This window comes from Crinia signifera, chromosome 4 (assembly GCF_055691185.1).
Source record: "Crinia signifera chromosome 4, ASM5569118v1, whole genome shotgun sequence".
NCBI lineage: Eukaryota > Metazoa > Chordata > Amphibia > Anura > Myobatrachidae > Crinia > Crinia signifera.
Window position 1 is genome coordinate 124,641,547 of NC_139220.1, and position 15,921 is coordinate 124,657,467.

The following is a 15,921-nucleotide window of genomic DNA, read 5'->3' on the forward strand; positions in this document are numbered from 1 at the left end:
TGCAGATAGAATCTAATTCTACCCCCCTGCAGTGCACATGGTTTTGTCCATTTGAGAAGGAATTTACCCTTAGAGTGAACCAGAATAAGGCTCATTATACCGACTTTTTACTATGGGTGAGAGGGAAAGATTGTAGCAATAGGGCAAATGGGATTCCACATATAAATGCCCAACAAATATTACATTGTTATTTCTATATGAAAAATGGTGCCATATTTAGGGAGACATTGGCGATAATAGTGTTGGAGCTGTACATCCCCCAAAGAAACTGCAACTGTCCACACACACATAGCTTTGGTCACACAGATGCACTAAGCTTCAAAAGTGACAAAATGGAGAGTTGTAAACAGCCAGCCAATCAGCTCCTACCTGTCATGTCACAGACTGTGAGTGAAAAGAATGTGGACTTTATTGTCAATATCACACTAATGAACCCTGGCATACAGCCAAAAACATGTATGTAGCACTCAAATATCCAGTACACCAGCAACTTCATCAAAGTCTCCTCCCAGTCACATTATCACGTATGCAACACCATTTACTACAGTTAAAAGCTGAGTGCAGTATTACCAAACCTTTTGTACTTGTTTCTACCAGGCCGGTCACCTGTATAAGTACTGCAGCTAGCCCCAACCAACTGTATCCCAGTGCACTGCTCACCACACCTCCCCTTGATAATATGTCACAGACTGAGTTTGAAAAATATCAGGAGCTGATTGACTGGTTGTATATCACTCTCCAATTTATCACTTTTGAAGCTTAGTGCATCTGACCCAAAGCCTATAATAATGTTACTGTCATTGAAAACTCACTACACATCCTTGACTCCCTTCTCTGCTTCCATCCACATCCTCTGCCCTATGTGTCTGTGTCCTGCTCCCGGATCTACCTCACTCTGACCTGCTTTCATACACACAGCGGCGTAACTATAGCACCCCCCCCCCCCAATCCCCCGCAGACTTACCTATCTCGCTGGTCCCAGCGGCTCCGTTCTTCTGCTGAGGACCACCACAAAATGGCTGCCCCCATATAGCACCTAGTTCTCTAAAACTGTCTGCTGAATGGGGCGGCCATTTTGTGGTGGTCCTCAGCAGAAGAATGGAGCCGCCGGGATCAGCGAGATAGGTAAGGCTGCGGGGGGATTGGGGGGGGTGTGCATGGGCGGCGGGGGGGGTGCTTGGCAGGGCGACGGCGGCGGGAGGGGTGCTTGGCAGGGCGGCGGGAGGGCGCCCAAAACGTAGCTACGCCACTGCATACACACCGCCCTTTTCTCACTTGGGTCTTCCACTTGGCACTGCATGCCACTCCATTAGCCTGCATTCCACCTATTCCTGGCAATATCTCCCTTTCCACTGGACATGTGCTTCCTCCTGGCTCTTCCTGCCCTCCCCCACCCCAACTCCGACCAGCCTTTCAAAACATTGCATTTTGAATCCCCTCTGTACCATGCAAAGGGAAGTCTATAAGAACACATCTCCTCACATGCCGACCATTGAATGATTTCCCTACTAGCTGAGGCATGAGAGGGGATGTGTTCTTATACACATCTCCTCGCATGGTACAGAGGGGATTCAGTGGTGGGGGGTGGGTATTCGGCAGGGCGGTGTCTCAGGTGCTCAGTAAGCTGTAATGTTCGCAGCTTACTTAGCAAACCTGAATCAGGGCCTTAATACGCCCCTGGTCAGTCATATATGACACTTATCTATTACTGCACTAGAGAGTAACACAAATATAATATCTAGATATTTGTGTACTTTCTCTACCTCTCCCACCTCATTTTTGGTAATTACGCACTGAGTAGCATCAAGCCCCATATGCTCTGGGTGATATAATAAGCAGAATAGCTAATTTTGGCACTTCTGAGCAGCATCATTCATTATATTCCCCCAGTGTGTGTCCCACGTACCATTATGCGTGCTCCTGTGGGTTGGTAACAGCTGAGGAAGCACATAATGCAGCATGGCACTGCCCTGTGTGGTATTCTTTGGTATATAATATATATGTGCCTGATACATTGTAAAGATGCTCCGGATGCTTAGCTTGTGCTTTGTTCTGGGGCCTTGGATGCAAATCAGTGCTGAGCAATACAATTAGCATGTTCGCTGCTAATTACCATCAATATACAAGTTTCTAATTTGAATGCAACAAAGGGGTATTGAGAATGTATTTTGCATCGGTCCCAAATTAGGATGGAGTTAATTGTATCACCCCTCTTTCAGTGGTGATCATTCCTCTATAACATGTTTTACTATGTATGTCACTACAATCTGCATAAACACAATAGACTTTAACCTCACATCAGAAGCCAGTAATCTCAGTACACTGCCGCCTGTCTGCTATCTGAAGTGTCAATGATACTACAGTGTGATCATGGGGATCACAGAGACAGCACAAGTAATGGATGAATTACAGTACTATGGTCACTGTTACTGCTACCAGAGTAATCTAAGATGATTAAGGTATTTATGCAATGCTATTCTTATTCTGTGTATACTACTGACCTTCAGCGAAGATGTCCCAGATCACACAAAAACAATACTTAAGTTTTAACCAAATTCTAAACATAAGGGCCAGATGTACCAAGCTTAAAAAAGTGATCAAATGGAGAGTGCTAAACAGAGAGCCAATCAGCTCCTACCTGCCATGTTACTGCCATGTAAATGGTCTCTCCACTTTATCAATTTTTCAAACTTGATACATCTGGCCCTTAGGTTCCACATTCTCATACAACTATTCTCCCCAATCTCCTATTCCTGAAACAGACAGCTCCCTGCTGTTATCTCCTCTACAATGAAAATACATAACAATCCTAAACAGTAGGCAGCCTTCACTTGCCTTTTTCTAGACCTTTATTTCCCTTCTTCTTTGTTAGTTACATTGTTGTACAATGGAGTCCTGGGATTGGATCAATATTTGTGAAAGTAGCCTCATTAACGTTATAAGATGCTGTTTATCCTAGCTAAAGCAGGGTTCCCCGGAAAGGTGGACAACCATCCCAGATTCTGAGGGACTAATTTGTATGCAATGCGCCATACATGCACCAAGCAGGGCTGCCATCAGGGGGGACTGTGGGGACTCCAATTATTTCCACTGACAAATCCATGTGCTGGCTTCAAAGATGTATTAAGCTAGACCCACACATCAGCATATGCATACCTACCGACTTTAGAAGTTCCGGAGGAGGGACACTCCGCACCTCTGTGAGGGCATGGCAAGCGGCTCTGTGAGCTGCTGACCATGCCCCCAGCCCCTCAGGCTGCAGGAATAGACGCTGCACGCATGCGCACAGCATCTATTCACACTCCCCCCCACTGTGGGACACTGTGGGCCACGGGTGGGTTGCGGGAAAAGTGGGACAGTTGGGAGGTATGGCATATGGGGTGCATTGTCTAGTGTGTACCTGCTATGTTGCTGATGGTGCAGTTCCTGTTCAGAAAGTAAACAGCAGATCCTGTGGTTATGTGGTTGTTGAAATATCTAAATGCTGATTGCCCAGTTCTGTATTATACATAGTGAAACATGGCACCAGCGTTGCTACTGACATGGCCAGTCTGCATGATCATAGATTGACTCAGGGAGTCAACTGAATGGAATGAGCAGGAAAGGCAGGAGAACCACAGTCTCTGATAAAGCTGAAGGACCCATACACTAGTCTGACTTGTCCAGACCAATTTGCCCTTGAGAGTCCGGCAGCTCCCCAGGAGGTTTGCTTATGATTTGGCACTTGATGTGCCAAATTTACATGCAATAAATGTTTGTTGCACACATTCTTTCATTTTTTTTGTGTTTAACAGTTTCCATAGTGGACCCTTATACCCCCCCCCCCCCACAAAAAAAAGTGCATGATGTTTTTTAAAGCTAAAAGATTAATATATGGCTTGTAGTGACCCCATTGGTGTGTCAGGAACATTGAGTCATTATTTCTCAGAAAGTAGGAAAGACAGCATTCTTTACACTTCGCTGCCACTCCCTTCTCTCTCTCTGACAACCAACTTATTGAACTTTCCTGTTACAGGAACCACTGTGCCTGATTCAGAACTGATCGCAAAGCTGCTAATATGTGGAACCCAGCATTCAGGTATACGCGCCACGCATGAGTGAAATCCCACCCTTTGCAGGCCTATGTCGGTTTGTTTCTACCCAGTTTGTTTAATCACTGTTGTTTCCGTTTGTAAAGCACAACGGAATATGCTGCGCTATATAAGAAACTGTAAATCAATAAATATATAATAGTACGGCTTGCTCATCATCTAATGATGTTCCCAGTGTGTGCAGTCTGGGTGTAGCCCAGGACTTAAGCTGGGTACATACCAAAACGATATGGATTAGATGCAAATCGTTTGCAAAGCGTGCAATCCGATTTGCATACAATTTGCATACAATCCGGTCCCAATCCGATCCCATCTGTATTCAGATGAATGGATCTTATACAGATCCTACCTGCAGCTGGAAGGATTGGAATCGGATCCAATTCGGATCCAACCAAACGATTTTGACCCAATCTGCATCCAGTCTGCATCCAATCGGTCTGAATTGGATCCAGATTGATGGGATTGTGGCCAAATCGTTTTGGTGTGTACCCAGCATTACTCGGCTGCTGTGAAAGGAAATTTGCCTGTGTATTGTGGCCCATGAAATGTTTTACATGCATATGACACAGGGTTGCTTACCCTCCCGGAATGGCCGGGAGGGTCCCGAAAATCGGGCCCCCCTCCCGACCAATGTTCCCTCTAATTTTACGAAGGCTGTGTGCGGCAAAGGATTTTGGCTGTGCAACTTTGGAAGGAAATTTTTATTTTTGTGCGTCCCTTCTATATATAACTGGAAAACAACGTGATATTAAACATTCAAAACCTTTTTAACATTCAAAACACAGCACACAATGTAGTTATTGGGTGAAACACACATTAATTTAGTCCACAACTGCAAAAAGGGGACCACTGCTGCTTTGTGCGCTCTGTTGTAATGTCTGTGCGCATGCTTTGGCGAGTTGTGTGCGCGCGCACACGCGCACAGCTTAGAGGGAACACTGCTCCCGACCCCCCGGAAAGGTGGACAACCTCCCAGATTATGGGGGACCCCTGTCCCCCCCCCCTGTCCCCCCCTGACCGTGGTGTTTAGATATCCTGATTTGCCGATCTCCGGAGGGGGAGGGGCTATAGTGGCATAATGGCATCATTAAGCCCCGCCCCATCTACGGAGATAGGCAAACCGGGTCATTTTCCAATGTGGGGCGTGGCTTAATGACATCACGTCCCCAAACTCTTGCTGAAAGTCTCCTCACCGGGCTTCTCCCGGAGAGGAGATAACAAAAGTCGGCAACCCTGATATGACAGCCCAACAATTATGTATCTATTGTTTTGTGTTTCCGCTGTATGTATATGCCCTGTATAATTAATTTTTTATTCTGTAATTTGGAAAACTAATGTCTGAAAAGAGATATTTAAAGTTTATTGTATAAATGGCAAAACACATTTCTCTTGCTTCCTGTTGATAATCCTAGTTATTGAAAATAAAAATAGCTTCCTGTACTAGCCACCCAGGGAGATCTGGAAAGTTGCAAAACTAGTTTAAATGTTTACTAAACATAGGTAATGAGACACTGACCGCTTCTCAAATAACCTGAGAGAGTTTACTAAGGGAACATGAGGTAATTACCAGAGCTTGAGCAACAGTGGGTGATAACATCACACAGAATTAAGTAAAGACCACCAAGGGGGAATGCAGTTCTAAACAAGTGATTGTCTGTGGCATTAACAGCATTATAGAAGTCTCCAGCAAAAACACACAATTGTGCAAGAGTTCTATTTTATACGATATATATGGAATGTTTTACTTTGAGGAATGTTCTACTATCATAAACATTAGTGTCATGTTCGGACAATCGCACATTAAAGGCCCCCATACATAAGGCCGACTTATCCTAAGGTAAAGTCGGCCTAATGTTGGCCCCGACTTCCACTGAGCTCCCCCGGCAGCTCCTGATATAATTTGGCACTTGATGTGCCATTTTAACATGTGATAAATCGGATCGATTTATCACATGAAAATCTGGGGAGCTGCAGGACAGCAGAGTCTGGGGGGAGCTTGCAGGTGGGGTAGCATCAGGGTTTGTGGCGGGGGCAGGGTCCTGGTCCTTGGTAGCAGGTCCGGGGGAGCGGGGACCTGAGAGCAGGGTCCGGACCGGTCCGTGGGAGCTGCAGAAGGGGTAGTGAGCTAGCGGCAGAAGAGGTGGTGGGAAGAGGGGTCCTGCCCAGCTGCAGGAGGGGTAGTGGGCTAGCAGCAGGACTGGAGAGGTAGCAGCAGGCGGAGTGAGCAGGCGGAGTGAGCGGGAACTGCATAACAGAGTCCATGTAGCGGTGAGTGGGAGATTATGAAACATCCTATTCAAAAGACCGGACCCTGCTCCCCAGTCTCTGGTCCCCACTCCCCCGGACCTGCTCCCTGCTGGCTGCACATAAGATTTATCTTATGTGCAGATTGTCCGACATCCAGATCGGATCTGATGCGCACGGGACCACGCATCGGATCAGATCGGATGTCATACCCTAAGCGATTTGGGCAATTTCACTCGATTTCTCCACCCAATCCTCCAGAATCAGGTGAAATCGGGCCCAAAAGGCATAGTCTATGGGGGGCCTTAAGAAAAGTCAACCCCATATACAGTATTCAATTATCAGACAAGTATTTTCGGTACTTGTGTATTATCACGGTCCCCGCGAAATCAGCCGCAAATTGGCCGCAAATAGCCTGAATTTCAGCCTATTTTCTGCCGATTTGCATGCTATTCCATCTTTCCACACCCCCACTATCCAAGTTAGCCCGAAATGTCCCCCCAACCTGTTCATACCCCCACTATCCACGTCGGCATGGAGTTTATATTATAAAGTGTGGCGAGCACAGCGAGCCACCGAGTCCGAAGCGGGGCGAGCACAGCGAGCCCTGCGAGGGGACGCTGAAAATTATCCCGAATCATGGCAAGCACAGCGAGCCCTGTGAGGGGACACAGATTACTTGACGTGTATTCCGCGTCCCCTTGCGGGGCACGCTGCGCTCACCACGCTTCGGGCTCGGTGGCTTGCTGCGCTCGCCACACTTTATGAAATCAACTACATTCCGACGTGGATAGTGGGGATATGAACAGGTCTGGAGGATGCGTACCGTGTCCGCTCGCCATGCTTCGGGCTGACTTGGATAGTGGGGGTGTGCAAGGATGGAATAGCATGGAAATCGGCAGGAAATCTCAGAAAATTCAGGCGAAAATCGGGCGCTAAATCGTATCACGGATCGAATCGGCCTCAAGGGGACGCGGTATGCGTCCTCCTGACCTGCTTATACCCCCACTATCCACGTAGGCATGGAGTTGATTTTATAAAGCGTGGCGAGTCCGAAGCGTGACGAGCGCAGCGAGCCCCACAAGGGGATGCGTAAATTGATCCCAAAGAATGGTGAGCGTAGCGAGCCCCGCGAGGGGACACGGATTACTTGACATATATTCCGCATTTCCCTTGGTGCGCTTGCCACGCTTCAGGATAATTTTCCGCGTCTCGCTGCACTCCAGAACTTACCTGCCCATGCTGAAGCCCGGGGCTGTCCTCGATGCCCCTGGGCGGTGGGCATCGAGCTGATACTGGTGTAAAAAAATAGATGAAACACTATTATCTTATACCGTGGAACAAGTACCAGCATGCGGGGCATTAAAGGGCCCGCTGGCACTTGTAGTTCCACAGTAAAATAAATAGTTAAATAAACACACTGACACCCATTTAAAATAAAACTTTAATACATACAAAGCCCACACATAATGATACTTACCTTGAGCCCGTCGGTAGGTCCCTGGGTCCGGTCCGGGGGCTTGGTTCCGGGGCTGGTCCGGGTCCGGGGCTCCAGGGCTGAAGAGTCCGGGTTCCTGGATCCGAAGAAATAAGAAATCCATGGGGGACCTGTGGAAGGAAATCCTACTCACCCAGGTCCTCTGGCGAACATCCCAACATCTTCTCCATCTTCTCCGTCTTCGCCGTCTCCGAGGACAGCCCCAGGTTCAGCATGGGCAGGTAAGTTCTGGAGGGGGGGGACCCCTTCTTTGGGGGGTCCCCACTCCCCCAGGAACCCTGCCCATGCTGACGAGTCAGGGGGATGAATGCTTTGGCCGGGGGGACTTGTATAAAAAGTCTCCCCCCGGCTGTGGCATTACCTTGCTGGCTGGTTGGGCCCGGTGCTGGTTCTTGAAATACGGGGGACCCCTAGTCATTTTGTCCCCTGTATTTCGGGAACCAGGACCGGCTCTTGAGCCTGGTGCTGGTTTTATAAAATCCAGGGGACCCCAACTTGGTTGTTCCTGTGATTTTATTAAACCAGGACCGGCTCTTTCAGCCCGGGGCTGGTTATGCTCAGGAGGGGGGACCCCACACCGTTTTTTTCCCATTTTTATTTTAACCCTTTTTTTGGACAGAACCCTGCACAGATATCAATGATCTGTGCAGGGTTCTTTCAAATTCACCAGCCAGAACCTGGTCTAATTTTTTTGCGATTTTTTACCTAAAATCGAACCCTATTACATGTGCGAGTTAGATGCTTTCCAATGGGAAAACATCTGGATGCGAATTGAAGTGTGACTAAAAAGCACCACTTCAATATGTGCGATTTCGCGGCAAAAAGTGTGATTTTTTTTTTGCCGCGAATCGCACCCTATAAAATATGCGATTTTCGGGAACTGCCCGAAAACGGACGTTTTTGCCAATATAGTCCATTTGCCAATTGCTGGGGTCATCCAGAACAAAGATAGGTGAAGCTGCTTGGTCTGTGCTGTGCGGTACTTATGTAATATCTGGGCGCCCGATTTTTTCATTGCATCGCATGCAATATAGTGGCATACAATTCATGCGATGCGATTTTTCATTGTAAAGGCCCGCTTTTAATTGTATAGTCAACCATGGGTGATTTCATACCCCCACTATCCAACTATGCATGGAGTTGATTTTATATGTTGTAGCGAGCGCAGCGAGCCACCGAGCCCGAAGCGTGGCGAGCACAGTGAGCCCCGCGAGGGTCCGCAGAATGTAAAGTAATCCGCGTCCCCTTGCGGGGCTCGCTGCGTTCACCACGCTTCGGGCTCAGTGGCCCGCGAGGGGCCGCAGAATGTAAAGTAATCCGCGTCCCCTCGCGGGGCTCGCTGCGTTCACCACGCTTCGGGCTCAGTGGCTCGCTGCGCTTGCCACACTATATAAAATCAACTCCATGCATAGTTGGATAGTGGGGGTATGAAATCACCCATGGCTGACTATACAATTAAAAATTGGGTCTTTACAATGAAAAATCGCATCGCATCGCATGCCTTAAGTAGTGGCATGCAATGAAAAAATCGGGCGCCCAGATAATACATAAGTACCGTTTGTGCTACTAATGGAACTTTGCTCATGACGATGGTCCCAAGAGGACAGAAACGTTGGGTACTTGTTTCCTATCTGGGCGCCCAGGTTTTCAACGTACGGCACCGTAATGAAATCGTATCGCATCGCATCGGATTCGGTACGTGATGATGTACGATGGCATACGATGCTATCCGATCCGATTTCATTTTAAATCGGATCGCATCGCATGCGGTGACGCGATCAACCCCGATTTTTACATTGGAATCAATGTTAAATGGTCCCTGAGACCCGATTTTACATTGATTTCAATGTAATAACCCCGCAAACCCACGATTTGTATAGGAAACCCCCCCCCCTGATGGTTTAAAATGCGCCTTTATTGTTAACGCCACCCCAGTATTGACGTCAACCCGAAGCGTGGCGAGCGGCGGCGGTACGCGTCCTCCGACTTTTTCATACCCCCACTATCCACGTCGGCGTGGAGTTGAGAACAGAATAGTGTGGCGAGCGCAGCGAGCCACCGAGCCCGAAGCGTGGCGAGCGGACGCGGATACCTGTGAAGCCCGCGAGAGGACACGGATACCTGTGAAGTATCCGCGTCCCCTCGCCACGCTTCGGGCTCGGTGGCTCGCTGCGCTCGCCACACTATTCTATTCTCAACTCCACGCCAACGTGGATAGTGGGGGTATGAAAAAGTCGGAGGACGCGTACCGCCGCCCCTTGCGGGGCTCGCTGCGCTCGCCACGCTTCGGGTTGACGTCAATACTGGGGTGGCGTTAACAATGGAGGCGCATTTTAAACCATCAGGGGGGGGTTTCCTATATATCCTATGGGCCAACCATAAAAGCGGGAACGAAATCGGATCGCATCGCATCGCATCGTTCAATATCGTGTATGTGCATTTGTGGTATCCGATGCGATGCGATCTGATTTTTATACGGAGAATAGCATAGTGCGCAATTAACGTAGCGGGCGCCCAGATAGGAAACAAGTACCAAACGTTGAGTACAACCTTGTTTGGATTTATGTGAAATGTCTATTAAATACACAGCAGCTTTTTAATTCAATTGGAGTCTGGCGAGTGCTTCCCATCTTCATATATAGATATATATATATATCTATATATATATAGATATATATATATATATAGTCGGTATGGTCCAGGCACTCGCTGATAATAAGCGTATTCAGTTATGGTGCCTTCCTCAACATACTATGTGAAACAGCATGTCCAATGTAGCGAGTATAGCAGGCGGCACTCAGTCACACAAAGAAAACACAGAACGCCATTTAGGACGCCAACGTTTCAATATTTGCACATTTTCGTCAGGGACGCCTGTACTAACCAATCACCTTAACAATGGGTTTTAAAGTTAAATAATTATCATTATGGGCAAGAAACCTCCAACATGCAAAGCTGTCATGGATACAATTAAAATGTGTGTGGTTAAAGTAAAAATCTAAAATAGCAATTAAATACTGAAATACTGCAATTATAACAATCTGGCCGTAATCATGTTATTATTTTATTAATCACTGAAAAATTCTTTGAAGTCTAGGCCCTTTTAAAAGAATATTATGTTCAGCTATGTGGTCATTTTAGTTATTTCTGCATATTGTTGTTGAGACAAAACCATGGGTGGCATTTAGAAGTCCATTTAAATCACCTGATAATGAGCCTGCCACAAACACAAATAGTGCTCCTAAATTGGATTTAGATGTGATAACAGACTAATGTTTTAGGCTTCCCTGGGCTGGGATGCCTACCATTTCCTTAATGATCTGCTAAGATAACATTTGCTGTTAGGCCAAGAAGTTTATGGGTGGTCTAACACGTACTGGGCCAGATGTACTAAGCTTGAAAAGTAATAAAATGGAGAGTGATAAACCACTGGCCAATCAGCTCCTACCTGCCGTGTCACAGGCTGTGTTTGAAAAATAACAGGTAGTAGCTGATTGGTTGGTGGTTTATCACTCTCCATTTTATCGCTTTTCATGGCTTAGTACATCTCGCCCACTGGGATAACTTTACTTAGAGGCCAATGATCCTGGTTTGAAAAAGTAGAATAAAAGCAGTCACCATTCAAAGTGCTACTAAGCCTCTAAAGGTGCTTATGCACTATAAGATTTTATAAACGATATATCATCTAGCAATATATCATTAACGACCCTCCCTGTCATATGAACATGCAGTCAAATCTTGCCTATATTGTCAACAACTTCATGTTTAGCAGGGGCCAGGTGAGGATATCGTTCAGTATGTATGCACTAGATCAGGCATGTCCAACCTTCGGCCCTCCAGCTGTTGTGAAACTACACATCCCAGCATGCCTTGCAATAGTTTTAGCATCCCTTAATAGCAACACGGTGACAAGGCATGATGGGATCTGTTTTACAACAGTTGGAGGGCCGCAGCTTGGACATGCCTGCACTAGATCATTCTTCCGTGAGCTGCGCCTCCGCCAATATCATTAACGGTATCGATGGTTAAGTGTATTGCATAGTGTGTACCTACCTTAAGATCCTAATTACATAGATTGTGCGTAATATGAAATTTACTTCCTTACATTTTCTTCAAAGTTATAGGCCAGATGCACTAGGCTTCAAAAGTGATACAATAACATAGAGGGCGGGATGTATTAAAATACCTGGCGGCGTGCCAGTGCATATGTACTAACATGCGGCTGGCATCGCGGTGCTGTGACGGAGACCCCCCGCGATACCTGTACTGTGGTGTGCGGGGGGTCTCCGTTATCTCCCTGCCACCTGCCTCTCCCCTCACACCATGGACAGCTAAGCAGGCTGTCCCCGGCGCCTCCTCCTCCCCCCTGCAGCCGGTAGGATGTCCGGCTGCGTTACTAGGGGGAGGAAGGGCTTACTTTCCGGGTCCAGGAGGACCTGGACTAAGGTAAGACAGAGGGAGGGGGAGAGGGGGGTCGGCGGGTTTACGGTGGAGGCGTTGGGTGGCGAAAAGAAGCCCATAGACTTCTATAAGGTATCGCCACCCAAAGTTGGCGATACCCTACAATGCCGTAACGTGGCTGCAGGGTTTTAATACATAGGAAAATGCGGTAAAACAGGGCTTTTACCGCATTTTTTCCTTAGTACATCCCGCCCAGAGAGTGATAAACAACCAACCAATCATCTCCTGCCTGACATTTTTCAAAAACTGCCTGAGACATGGCAGATAGGAGCTGATTGGCTGGCTGTTTTTCATTCTACATTTTATCACTTTTGAAGCTTAGTGCATCTGGCCCATTAGCAGCTCTACTTCCTCAGAAGTCACAGAGAATCTCCATGCAGCGTTCTGCTACCTTTCTACAAAAAAAGGGAAACAAAATCATCTTAGGGGTATATTTACTGAAGTGTGGATTTACAAAATAGAGGTTGCCCATAGTAACCAATCAGATTCTGGCACTATTATCTTGTAGGAGGTGACATGGGCGAATTCAGGGGTTTACGTCCATCCGTCCGTCCCCCCCCCCCATCCTCCTGTCATTTCTGACCTAGCTCATTTTGTAGTTGGGGACCGAGGCTTTCCAACAAGCCCAGCCCTGCATCGCTAGCCCCCGGTAACCAGAGATACAGCCGGGCAAATCTGGAATGTTTTCCCCATAGGATAACATGGGACGCACTAATTCAGACCCCCATCTGGTTCTCCATTGGCTGCCAGTCTAAGGCCCCCCTCAATCGAACCCAGGTTTGAGCCGGATCCAAAATCATGGGTACGACCGGGCAAAAGCAGTATAAAGGAGTTATAAATACATCTGATTTCATTACATTATGATTTCTACTGCAGGTTCGAGAAGGAAGCTACCTCCATCAGTCCTACCCCTGACCGGGGCAAAACAGCTTGCCCACCCTCCTTTCAAAACTGCCACCCCCAGACTCTCCGGGTGGACCAAACAGAGGTAGAAGGAATGTTCAAGAGAGTCAACCCTAGGAAAGCTGGAGGCCAAGACGGAGTGTCTCCATCTGCCCTCAAGACCTGTGCAACACAGCTCGCCCCTATCTTTACCAGGATTTTCAACACTTCACTAGAAAAGTACAAGGTCCCCAGCTGCTTCAAAGGTTAAATTATCGTCCCGGTTCCCAAGAGCTCAACTGCGAAAGACCTCAATGACTACAGGCCGATTGCATTAACATCGGTGGTCATGAAAGTGCTTGAACGTATGGTGCTGAACCACCTGAGAGTTGTGACAAATGCTCACGTCGGCCCCCTGCAGTTTGCCTACCAAGCAAACAGAAGTGTCGAGGATGCAGTCAACCTAGGGCTGCACCACATTCTACAGCACCTGGACAGTCCAGGCACCTATGCAAGGATACTATTTGTTTATTTCAGCTCGGCATTCAACACTATCATCCCTCACATCTTGGAGCCAAAACTCCATTCACTAGGAGTCCCAGAACCTACATGCTCCTGGATCACTGACTTCCTCACTGAAAGGAAAACAGGCGGTGAAAGCAGGCGCATTCATGTCAAACACATGCACAATTAGCACCGGTGCCCCTCAAGGATGTGTCCTCTCCCCCCTGCTCTTCTCCCTCTACACAAACGACTGCACCTCAGCAGAACAGTCAGTAAAAATTATAAAATTTGCAGACGACACAACGGTTATCGACCTAATCATGGATGGAAACGAGTCGGCATACAGACGGGAGGTGGATCGGCTAACTAAATGCAGTAGCGGAAACAACCTTGACCTCAACCCCCTCAAAACGGTGGAGATGGTGGTGGACTTCAGAAGGAAACCAAATGCCATGCACTCACTCATAATATCTGACAGAGTAGTGTTGAGGGTCGACTTCTTCAAATTCCTAGGAACAAAGACTTCCTGTGACCTCAAATGGGGTCCCAACATCATTACAACTGTCAAGAAGGCTCAGCAGTGGTTGTTCTTCCTGAGGCAACTCAAGAAATTCAACATCCCGCAGGAGCTGCTGCTCATCTTCTACACTGCCATAGTAGAGTCTGTCCTTTGCTCCTCGATCACAATCTGGTTCGGAGGAACAAACACGAATGACAGACAAAGGTTGCAAAGAGTGGTGAGGATGGCAGAAAAGATCATTGGGGCGGAGCTCCCCACTGTCCAAGAACTATACCTAGCCAGGGTCAATAAGTGTGCAGGAAAGATCTTGGCGGACAAGCTACACCCTGGCCACAACCTGTTTGAACCCCTTCCATCAGGCAGATGTTTTAGGCCCATCCCAGCAAAGACGACAAGAACTACAAAAGGCTTCTTCCCAATAGCTGTCCACCAACTAAACAGTATTGAACGTACCAAATACTAAATACTAACTCTAACTTTTCTAGATACATGTGAAATGTATGTGATGTATGTTTATGCCTCTCTTCCCACCCCCTTTGTGTTCCCTGATTGATGCTGCACTGTTACCACAAAAAATTCCAAGCATACGCAAGTATACCTGGCCAATAAAGATGATTCTGATTCTGATCTATTATCATGTGGACCTAAGGGCCCGATTTAGCATGGATCGCAAAAGCAAAATCTTTCTCTAATAGACAAACCATGTGCACTGCAGGGGGGACAGATGTAACATGTGCAGAGAGACTTAAGGTGTGTACACATCTGCATACAATTTAGACTATCTGCATACAATTTAGACTATCTGCATACAATTTAGACTATGTAGTGCAGATCTGCCCTATATAGTCTATGCAGCCAAGACTTTCTGGCTGCGATACGGGAGCGCGCATCGGGATCGCATCGGGATCGCAAGGGTTAAAACCCATACAATCTGCATGAGATCCAGATGAGATTTTGACTATATAGGATCTCATGCAGATCTACATCTGAATCTCATGCAGATTGTACAAGTGTGTACACACCAATAGATTTGGGTGAGTTCTTTTCTTTCTCTGCAGGGTAAATACTGGCTGCTTTATTTTTACACTGCAACTTGTCAAACTTTTTGATTGCAGCTGTGCGATCCTGATTATGAGGCTACCGCTAGTTTTGGCCATCCCTCATGCTAACTGATGTCAGCCCAGCACTGCCTCCAGCTTTGCGGGATCTGCATGCAGCTTGAGCAGGCCCAGGTGTAAGATGCCTTATTCTCCCCAGGCTGGGATAATTTTTCTGATCTAGGGCCACCCCTGCAGCCCCATGGCCACAGATATGGTCACCCTGTCACCTACCACATCTGGCCCTGCATAAGCTAACCCTGTCAGCACACCTGCCCTGCAGACGTTCCCTCTGTCACCAGCACATGTATGCCGCATACACTCGCCCTGTGACATACCACAGCTTCCACGCAAAATCAAATATGATCAATTAACAAATAAAATTCAAGAAGGGATTCTTAAGAAATGTGGTTACGATAAGGATGCCTTGGGATACATGCACAGTCTAATGCCAGATAGCACCTGAGCACTCGTTCAAACGCTGCCCAGCTGTCCCAACCCGACATGCAGCTCTGCACAGCGTGACGTGATGCTAAAGGTCACGCTGTGCAGGGCGCACTCACTCACCACCTGCCCCGCTCGCTCCACTGCCACTGGCCCGGGCTCTCTGTGCAGCCCCCTCAC

At 47.5% G+C, this 15,921-nt stretch overlaps 1 long non-coding RNA gene across 1 annotated transcript in view; it reads left to right on the top strand.

Annotated features, from left to right (window-relative positions):
* The window catches only part of LOC146074379 (uncharacterized), a 34,864-nt gene that overhangs the window by 11,679 nt on the left and 7,264 nt on the right, over positions 1-15,921 (top strand). The window contains exon 2 of the long non-coding RNA XR_014473422.1: positions 4,016-4,078. This is a non-coding gene — a long non-coding RNA (uncharacterized LOC146074379). The remainder of the gene's footprint in view (positions 1-4,015; positions 4,079-15,921) is intronic.